This window comes from Podarcis melisellensis (genome assembly GCF_964234715.1).
Source record: "Podarcis melisellensis genome assembly, chromosome: 8".
Classification (NCBI taxonomy): domain Eukaryota; kingdom Metazoa; phylum Chordata; class Lepidosauria; order Squamata; family Lacertidae; genus Podarcis; species Podarcis melisellensis.
In genome coordinates, this window is record NC_138540.1 from 90,521,095 (window position 1) to 90,532,107 (window position 11,013).

An 11,013-nucleotide genomic window follows, 5' to 3' on the forward strand; every position below is an offset into this window, starting at 1 on the left:
CTTCTGCAGCCGCCAGTTTGGGAAGGCCGTCTCCCTGCCCCACAGCCTGGCCATGAGAGCATCCCTTAGCCCCAGCAAGCTCCCCCTTGCCCAGGACCTGCCAGATACACCAGAGTTGCAGGATACAGCCCCTCCTCTCTGTGGGGCTGGCATTCCTCCTAAGAAGAGACCTGCCAGCCTTCTCATGGAGGGAGGGGCTAGCGAAGGCTGCTTCCCCCATGGGCTACGCCCTGCCCTCCAGTTGGAGGCAGCCATGCTTCTGAATAGCAGCTGCTGGGTGAAGGGAGAGGGCTCTGGGTGCGAATCCTGCTTGCTCCTTTGCCATAGGTGAGAATCTTCCTATGCAAAGAGGCAAGGGCTTTCCATTCATTAAAGCCACTATATACTCCCTCATTGACTCGTCCCTCCAAGCCGGAGGAAACCAGAGCCCCCCTCCTTACTCCTCCTTGCGCCCCCCCCCCAACTCCAGCGGAGTCTGCAGCAGGAAGACGAACCGCCGGCCTCCATCTCCGCCTAGCCAAACGTTGGAGGGAGAGAAAATGTGACCGGCAGAGCTGCGGGGGGTGGATTTGCTGCCCCCTCCCGATGTTCTTGACGGTGCAACTGCAGCCTCCCAGGGCGCCTGTGGCAGCTCATGCCAGCATCAATCAGCCGCGCAGCGCCTCGAAGCCCCCCCTGCCGCTCCTCCTGCCTGGGCTTCCCAACGAGCCTCTGCCCCGAAGATCCTCCTCTAGGCGGAAGCGGACGAGGCTGCTGCTGCTGCTGCTGCTTCAGCGCCGCTGCCTAGTTTTGGGGAGGGGGCGCAGGATCCGTAGGAGCAGCATACCAGCTGCGTTACACCGAGTCAGAGCGCAGGTCCATCTACGTCCTCGGTACTGTCTGCACTGGCCGGCAGCAGCGCCTCTCCGGGTTTCGCGCAGAGATGCTCTCCCAGCCTTGCCTGCCAAGCGGCCGTTCAGCCACCGCCGCGCTTCCCCCTAGAACGAAAGCGAGATCCTGGTCCTTCTTGGGGCGGACTGAATAGCAAACGGAAGGCCGCCTGAATACTAGACAGCTGCCCTGCCGCCGAGCCTACCTCGCAGGGTTGGCGTGCGGAGGAACGGGAGGGCTCTCGTTTAGCAGCGCGGGAGGGGCTCGCTCGCTCTCCCCCTCCCCTTTCTTTCTTCCCTCGGTTTCCAAGCACATCTCCGGAGCGTGGGCGGCGGCGGCGGCAACAACAGAGCCACCCCTGCGAGGCTGGCACAGCTGCCCCCTCTCTGGGGGGCGGCGGGTCAAGAGGCTTGTTTCTCCCTCCGCTTCCCCCCACCCCGCACCGTGGGCTCCCCGGCAGCGAATCCAGCGTCGAGGGCCTTCTCGGTGGTGGCGCCCGCCCTGTGGAACACCCTCCCACCAGATGTCAAAGAGAACAACAAGTACCAGACTTTTAGAAGACATCTGAAGGCAGCCTTGTTTAGGGAAGCTTCTAATGTTAATAGGTTATCGTATTTTAGTGTTTTGCTGGAAGCCGCCCAGAGTGACTGGGGAAACCCAGCCAGATGGGCGGGGTATAAATAAATTATTATTATTATTATTATTATTATTATTATTATTATTATTATCATCATCATCATCATCATCATTATCCCCGGCCATTGGGCGTGCGCCCCTGCGTCTCGGGGGTTGAGGCCAGAGCGATGCGCTCCCGTTGCGCGCGACCACCAGAAGCGGAGCCGCAGCTGCCCGCCTCCCTTCCCGAAACGGGGTGGGGTTCCTGGGCCTCGGGAGGAGCTCATGGCTTGCCCAGGCCTCCCTTTTGGGGATGCCGCGCACGCACCCGCCCTCCCAGTCCCTGCCTCCGCCGGCGGACAGCTCCTCTTGGCAGCCGTGACCTTTCCCCGCAAGGCCCCGTCTCTGGGTCGCTGCCGCAGCTGCTGCAAATGTTTCCCTTTGCCTCATCCATCTTGCGGGTCCCGGAGGCTGCGGACCTTTCCAATTCCTGCTTACTCAGGCAGGCGCCGCCGCTGTGCAAGCAGGCAATTAGGATGGCGCTGATTAGCCATTAAATTCAGCGGTGCCAACTTGAATAAAATATCGGGGTGCCCAGGTAGGCTCCGCCCCGCACAATCAATCACATGACACGGTGCATGCGAACCATTTCAATGGCAATGGCCATCAACTGGGGGGGGGGCTCCAATATTTTTTCGGGGGGCCGAAAACCCCTTGGCCCCTAGGAGTTGGGTCCTATGATTAAATTTAAATGCGGCCCTTCATCCAAAGATTACAGGGTGGTTGACAACGTAAAAGCACAGAATGCATAACATGACAATGAAGAAAAACCAATAACGCCCCCCAAAAAACACACGCAAAGGGTGGATCTACACACTGGGGGGAGGGGACGCTATAAATAAGTCATAAATTACATTGTTATAACAAAAGGGAAAAAATACCATTTAATATCACATAGAAAAGTTTTGTGCTCGACAGCACCACCTGGTGTTGCATGCTTATAACGTGTTCCAAAGGCTGTTGTTGTTTTTTTACTAATGTAGCTGTCCTTTAAAGTCACATTTTAAAGGCCACCCAACTTATTTATTTATTGCAGTTCTAGACCCCCCCCCCCTTTTTCTCCCAGGATCTCAAGGTGAGTTCACGGCTCTTCCCCTCCTCGCTGCCCTGCCAGGTAGGTGAGGCCAGAGGCAGAGCGACTGATACCCAAGGGGAGCCGCCTGGTCTCCCAGCCGCCCTCTTCCTCTATCCTCCCGCCCCAGCCGGGCACTTCTCGCCTCCCATCACCCTGCGGACGCAAAAGGAGCCTGTCTCTGGGGCCAAGCGAGGTCCTCTCTCCCCCGGTTCTGCCGCCTCGCCCTGCCCGCCTCAGGTCCTTCTCCGCAGACTCCTGGTTTGCACAAGATCAGCAGCTTTGGGGCTCCTCCAACCCGCTCCCAAAAAATGGTGTGACAAGATTTATTGATTAATTAAGCGGCGAAATCCCCCCGTTTTTATTGCATCCGATGCTCTGCTTTCATTAGCGTGGCTGCGGCTAAATTAATCCCGCTCCTTTATGGGCAGCCGAGCCTTATTTAATTTTCTGAGATGCAGATGCCCGGCGTGGGGGAGGGTCTCTGCCGGTTGGTCCAGAGGAGGAGGACGGGGAGGAGGCGGCGGCCACGATCCGGGAGCTCCTCGCCGCCGCCTCCGTCCTCCTCGCATCCCGACCGGGCGCCGCCTCCGATCGCTTTCCCGGCTGCAGCCCTAATTACAGGGAGCGCCGCGCCCTCGCTTCTCTTTAATTAGGAGCCGTCGAGGAGGGCTCGCCTTTAAACAGCGGCTCAGTGTGACTTCGCCAAACCATCCTTCGGCTGCCTCCGCCAAGGAGAACCCACAGGCCGGATCCTGACACAAACACGCACCGGCAGCGGGGAGGGGGCGCCAGGAAATGGATGGAGCGGAGGAGTCCCGGACTCCTGGGTTCCTCTCCCAGTTCCGAGACGGAGGGGCTGGCCCTGGGCCCAGTGTGTTGCTTTGGTTGCTGGGAGCAGCTCCAGAGGGTCCGATCCCCTGCCTGCCTCTGGGGCCTCCGGCCTCCCCAACTGCTGGAGACCACAGGAGGTGGGGGGCTCTTGAGCTGGGATCCACAGAGGCATCTGGTTGGCTCCCGTGAGAAGATTAGATGGGCCGCTGGCCTCATCCAGCAGCCGGGCTCTTCTTAGGTTCTGATGGAACCTCCAGCTGCAGAGCAGTCTATCCCCATTCCTGGGTTCTCACCACTGTGAGAAGATGGTCATGCAAACAATTCACCAGCCTAACCTCCGGGGGCGAATTATCCTTTCTGATACTGAGCACCCCCTAATCTGTGCTGAGAGACCCACTTCTTTTATCCCCAGAGGTCCAGTGGTGCTTTCCTGCCTGGGTCCAATTTGCAGCCGTTGATCCCAGCCCCACCCCCACCCCACTGCTCCCCCCTTGGGAAGGCCAAAGAGCTCCCAAGGTGCCCCCTGGCCTGGCGGGCCCCTGGCGGGCCCTGGACGAGGAGGGGCTCTGTCTGGGGGACGATGCCTCCCCCCCACCATCGCAGGAAGCAGCGGCGCCTCCATTGGGAGAGCTGCGTCGCCCCCCCCCCCCGCTGCCTCCTCTAATGTCCCCCTAGGCAGCACTCGGGATAATTATCCTCCCCTACAAATAAGTTGTAAATGAGATGAACAGAGTAGCTTTTAATTATGTCAATTAAAATGCAGCCCATTACGGTGCCTGAAACGCAAGCTAGGATGACTTCGCACGGCTGCCGTCAGGAAGGGGGCGCCTCAGGAGGGGGCGCCCCTCTCTGCCCACCAGAGGGGCCCCCGGAGCCCAGCAGGCTGACTCTAAGGGCCCTTGGGGGCTGGGGGAAGGGGAGCCCCCTTGCTTGCAGCGGGACTTATTCCCAAGGAAGTGCAGGAATGGCCCCAACCCTCTCCTCCTCCTCCTCCTCCTCCTCCTCCTCCAGGGCCTCAGTATCCCTGGTGTGGAGATGTCAGCCTGAGGGTCCCCTGTATCTCCTTTAGCCATGGTTCCCACATGGAAGATGGCGCAAGCTGGTTTTCTCTTGCTCCAGAGGGCAGGACTCGAACCCATGGCCTCAAGTTACAAGAAAGCAGATTGGGACTACAGGAAGGACTTTCTGAGGGTAAGAGGCTGTTCAAAAGTGGTGGCAGAGTCTCCTTCCTTGGAGGTTTTTAAGCACAGATGGCCATCTGTCATGGACCCTTTAGCTGAGATTCCTGCATTGCAAGAGCGGGTTGGACTAGATGACCCTGGGGACCCCTTCCAATTCTAGTTCTCTGATTCTATTTTTGACAGACTGCGACACTTTGGGCTCCAGCCTTCTCACCCCAACCCCAACCCCATCACCTGCCAGGAGATTTTTGCCCTCCCAAGAATTTATTAATATAAAATCAATTGCTCTGAATTATTCACCAGGCATCCATTAAAGATGCATGAGTGTTACCTGAGTGTAAACTGCCATCCCATCGCTGCAGCGCATGAGGAACGTGACAAAGCCACTCTCAGGTCATGGGGAGGGAGCTGGGCTGGCCGGGGGGCTGAGAGGGGGACAGCCCCAGGATGAGGAGGGTCCTTGCAGGTGTGTTTTTTTGAGGGAGATGACAGGGTAGGGTGGGTCTCCGTCATCTTGCCCTCTGGCGAGGCTTGGGAAGAGGGTCTCTGGAGCTCCTTCCCCACAAAATGGGGGGAGCCAAAGAAAAACACACAAACACACACCCTGCAGCTGCCAAGGTGCAGAGGCCAAGTTGAAAAGTCTCAGTGACTTGATCGACAGGAATTTGGACGCTCAGGGACAAAAGGACCTTTAGCCAAGACACATGTGCCGTGTATTTCATTGGAAAATGTCGATCACTTCTCCTACCTGGGCAGTTGTCTTTCCACAAGGGCCGACGCTGATGCCAAAATCCAGCATCACCTGAGCTCTGCAAGTGCAGCTTTCTCCCGACTGAAGTGCAGAGTGTTTGAGGACTGGGACATTCACAGGGAAACCGAAATGCTCGTTTAAAAAGCTATTGCACTACCAACCTTGCTGTATGCTTGTGAAACATAGACCACTTATAAATGCCATCTCCAACTCCTCAAAAGATTCCATCAACGGTGTCTCCAAAATATTTTACACATCACTTGGGAAGACAGGAGAACTAATACCAGTATACTGGAAGAAGCAAAGATCACGAGTGTCAAAGCAATAATTCTTCAACAGCAACTTCGTTAGACTGGTCATGTTGTGCAGATGCCTGATGATCGTCTTCCAAAGCAACTACTCTATTCTGAACTTAAAAATGGAAAGCATAAAGCTGGTGGTCAACAAAAGAGGTTTAAAGATTCTCTCAAGGCAAATCTAAGAAAAAAATTACGGTAGTTTAAACAACGACAAGTGGGAAACACTGGCCTGTGAGCACTCCTGTTGGAGAACAGCCTTGACCAAAGGTGTCCTGGACTTTGAAGACACTCGAACTCAGGACACAAGGGAGAAATGTGCTAGGAGGAAGGCACGCTTGCCAAATCCACACCGTGATCAACTCCTGCCCAGAAACCACTGTGGAAGGATGTGTGGGTCCAGAACTGGCCTCTACAGTCAATTATGGACTCACTGTTAAGGCCGTGTTCATGGAAGACAATCTTGCTCAGCTACGAGGGATTGCCCAAGAAGAAGGATTTCATGGAGGGAAGCAGATGAGGCTGAAGGGGGCGCTGGGTGAAGCAGTGATTGAGCCACACTTTCCCAGGAGAGAGGCCTCTGAGAAGCACCAAAGGATTTTGCAGCACTTGTGGGCTCCCAACGAAGCAGAACCTTGGAAGGGCCAGGGTGGAAAGAAGAAGGGACTTCTCCCTGCTGTGCAGAGTTAACCTGTGGAACTGCCTCCCACAGGAGGCAGAAATGGCCACCAGCGGAAATGGCTTTAGGGGAGGATTTCAGAAATCCAGGCTGCAGCAAAAGCGCAACGCAGCTCTACTTTCGGTTTGGCCACAAGGCTTCCGGCTGATCCCTTTCTTTGGCTCTGACTTGCAGCTCCACGCAGCAGCGAGATTTAAGTATTTGCATCATCATCCGGGTCCCAGGAGAGTCTCTGCTGCACAGCCCCCCTGCTCCTGCAGCCTCCTCTGCCCCCTCCCCTGGGTTGGCATTGCTGCGGCAGGTTGCCCAAGACTCTCCTGAAGGAGAAGAGGGCGAGGAAACCCCCCACCCCCACCCCAGTGTTTCCACAGCTCTCCACTCACTCCGCTGGGCCAGGGTGAAGGAGATAATAATATCTCCTTCTCCTTTCTCCTTCTCCTCCTCCCTGGGGTGTCCTTCCTTTGCCACCCGGCCTTGGCACCCGGCCCAGCCCTCCCTCCCTCCCATCCCAGAGGTCTCAAGCATGCAGAGCGCCAGCTTGGCCCATAAACAGCACCAGCCGGGGAAGGTGCATTATGCCACATTTATGGGCCGGCCATAAAGCGTGAGCACTCCCTTCTTATGAGGTGAGCCTTTTGCCTCCACTCTTAATGGCAGGTGAGCTGAGGGGCTTTGACTGCTGTGATTAAGTCTCATGGGGGGGGAGTGGAGGGGGGGCTCCTTCTGTGGCTCTGATGGCTTCTCTCAAGAGCACCAGCCGAGCAGAGGGGAAGCAAAAGGGCAAGAAGCAAGGCGGACTTGAGTGGCCACGCTTGGCTCCTTGGGGTGCAGATTCATTGGGGCTACAAAGGGGTCTGGGTTCGGTGATCTGCAAGTCCTCCTGTATTTTTATCTTGTGAGCTGCCCTGAGACCCTTGGATGAAGGGCAGCACATAAAATTATTATTATTATTATTATTATTATTATTATTATTATTATTATTATTATTACCCCACCCATCTATGTTTAAAATTTAATAAGTAAACTTTGAAGCATAACCTCAGACAGCATGGCCCACACTGCAGGGTTGTTGGGAGGGAGAAAAAGGCGAGAGGAGCCTGCTGTTTGGGGCCAAAGGGGGCCTGTCCAGTTTGGGGCCCTGTTCTCCCAGTGGCCACCCAGAGGCTCCGCTGGGACTCTTCGCAGCAGTGATTCCCCAAAACTGGACGCCAGAGGCAGGCTGCGGAGACCACGGGGACTGGCAACCATTGGCAGAAGGATGGAGGAGAAGGCTTTGGGGAACAGGAACGCAAGAGCCTAAGGAGAGCCCTGCTCCTGGATCAGGCCAGGAAAGCATCTAGTCTAGCCTCCCGTCCTCGCGGGGGACAACCAGTTGCCTCTTTTCCGGAACCTGGGAGCAGAATTCGCACCCAAGAGCAGCCCTGTCCCTTTCTGTGGCTTCTAGCAACTGGCATTCCGAAGCATGGCTACTAGCCATCGATAGTCCTCTTCTCCTTGGTGGCCTCCTGTGGCAGGGAGTTCCACGGTTTAAGCCAATGGCAGCCCTCACTCCAGCCCCAGAGAGAATCCAGGCACCCTGGCACCCATGCCCACCCCATGGCACCTCCCCCCCCCACATGCCCCCTGGCTCCTCTCTTGGCTGCAGAACCAGGGACCTGTCCCAGCCTCCTTCCTGCCCCATTGATTCCTCTGCTGTGGCAGAGCTCTCCCTGCCAAAGATTTAACCCGGCTCATGTTTAAACCCGTCAGCCGCGGCACGGCTGGGCCCTGAGTTATGCGCCTGCCCTTAATCTCGGCCGCAATCCATTATGTTTTATGGGTCCTCCTGGCGCAGAGGGAGGGAGGGAGGGAGCCTCCCCAGGAACAAGCAGCTTCCTTGGGGGGGGTGAGGGAGCTGCCTTGATCAGGTCCAAAGCGACCCTCTAGTCCAGCCTCCTGTTCTCACATTATGGGAAAACCACAAGCAGGATCCGACCGCAAGAGCAACACTCTCTCCTCCTGAGACTCCCAGCCACTGGGGTTCAGAAGCACTGACTGCCTCGGCGGCCAGGAGCCATGAAAGCTCTCTACTCCTCCATAATTTGCCCAATTGTCTGTCAAATCCATCAGAGAGGACAGCCATCACTTCCACCATTCATCAGACACAGTAAAGGAGCCTGATTGGCAGCCAGGCCCTTCGTGTGGATTCCTATGGAAAGACACCAGTGGAAAATGGAAGGACAATGGTCTGGAGTCATAATGCTCTCGCTCCCTCCTCTCTCCTAGGCTTTTCCTTTCTTGCTTTGATTCACAGGTTGGAGTCATGGATACTTGAGCCGAGATTCCTGCACTGCAGGGGGTTGGACTAAATGACCCTCAGGGCCCCTGAATCCTCCTCCTTTGATGATCCCTCCTAGCCGAGTAAGATTGTCTTCCATGATCAGGGTCTTAAAAGTGAGTTCATAAGTGACTGTGGAGGCCAGTTCTGGATCCACACGTCCTTCCACCGTGGGGACATTGGTTTCCAGATGGGAGTTGACCCTATTGAGGGTTTGCCAAGCGTGCCTTCCTCTTAGCACGTTTCTCCCTTGTGTCCTGAGTTCAAGTGTCTTCAAAGCCCAGGACACCTTTGGTCAAGGCTGTTCTCCAACTGGAGCGCTCACAGGCCACTGTTTCCCAATTGTTGGTGTTTATACTACATTCTTTTAGATTTGCCTTGAGAGTCTTTAAACCTCTTTTGTTGACCACCAGCATTACGCTTTCCATTTTTAAGTTCGGAATAGAGTACAGTGGACGATCGGGTTGCGACTGTGATCCGTGCAGGAGGCACATTTGCAACCATCAGCGTTCGCAACCCGCAGTGCCGTGTCTGTGCATGCGCGAGTTGCAATTTAGCACTTCTGTGCATGCGCAAAGCGCAATTTAGTGTCTTTCCGCATGCACGAGCGCCGAAACCTGGAATTAACCCATTCCGGGTTCGGTGCGGTGCGAAAATGTGCAACCTGAAGTGTCTGTAAGCCGAGGTATGACTGTAGTTGCTTTGGAAGACGATCATCAGGCATCGCAAGACATGACCAGTCCAACAAAGTTGATGTTGAAGAATCATTGCTTCAACACTGGTGATCTTTGCTTCTTCCCGTACACTGGTATTAGTTTGCCCGTCTTCCCAAGTGATGTGTAGAATATTTTTGGAGACACCTCCCTGAATCCACAGCGCTCCTCCAGGGCCAATTTCGTAGCTCACCTTTGAGCCCGTGATGCTCAAAGTTTGGAGAGACATTGGGGGGGGAGGGTTAGTTTGCTTTAGCAGTGCAGCAGCAGCGCCACCTCCAGGACCAAAGTGGATTTGCAGTGCATGTCGGCAATGGAGAAATTCAGCAAAAGTTGCCAGCCACCGAAAATATTTCCCGGTGGGGCTCTGGAAGAAACGCTGAAACGGACGCAGTTTCTTTCTGCTGAACGGGTCAGTGGGGGCGGGGGGAGCGCATTGCAATCTGGCAAATGGAGAGACGCTCAAGGGGGGGCGCCTTCCCTGCACGCAAGATCACATTCTGACATGCTCTGCTCCCACCAACATCCCACCCTCCCTTGAGGAACGGCTTCAGTTGTGGCTGCAGGAGAGGCAAGGGCCCCAGAGAAACTCAAAGAAAGGGCAGTTCAAAAGGTGTGGAACTCCCTCCCACTAGAGGCAGTGTTGCAGGAATTTATGTATAGGTTTTTTGGGGGGTTGCCCCTCCAGCAGATATCCTGCACATGCAGCCCACTACAAAAACAGCACAATCACTTTTGTGACTTTTGTGCTTTGTCCCCACAAAACACTTCATCACATTTTCTTCCTATCTATTCAAAGGGCCTCTGCTGCACGATACCAAGTGTAAGAATTCAGTGATAAATGTATCTACAGGGAAAACTTCAGAAATACATCTAGACCTGTGAGCTCAGCTCCTCAGCAGCCCCTCTGCTTGAGGGATAATTCCTGGCCTCCTGATACCTGAGTGCCAGACAGGTAGCCATTCCAGAAATAACAAACCCAGATAAGGCCAAAAGGATGGGATGATCTTGGCTGGGAAACAGGGAAATGTAAAGATCTCTTTTCTTATACTTGATGGGTGGAGGGCAAGGGGAACCATGGGGCAGGGTCCAGGATGCTCAGATTCTGGCCACCAGAACTCCCCTTTCATGATATAACCATGATGTATGAGTGATGTAGTTTGTGGGGTGTAACATAGGGATTAGCAGCTAATAAAAGTTTGGGTTCTCTCTTTTTCGGGGCTTCCATCTTGTTCCACCTGGTGGCAGGTGGGAGTCCTGTGGCGACAGTCTTCAATCAAGACCAAGCCGACTGGCTGCTGTTTTGCTCTGGTATTCCTGGCTGGGGTCCTTGTTTCTTGTCCAAGGGAGCGCTCAGATTTCTCACTTAACAGCAGGGACGGCCCCAAACCTGGGTGGCTTTAGAAGAGGCCTGGAGAAATCCATGCAGGAGGGAAGTCCTGTGCTATGGGGGGCTACCGGCCACGATGGCTGGGCTCTGCACTCCACAGGGGAGACGCAGCAATGCTTCTGAATGCCAGGAGGGGAGAGTGTATCTCTTGCTGGTTTCTCACAGGCAACTGTTCAGCCGCTGTGAGAACAGGATGCCAGGCTAGATGGTGTTACGGAATTTATGTAGACATCAC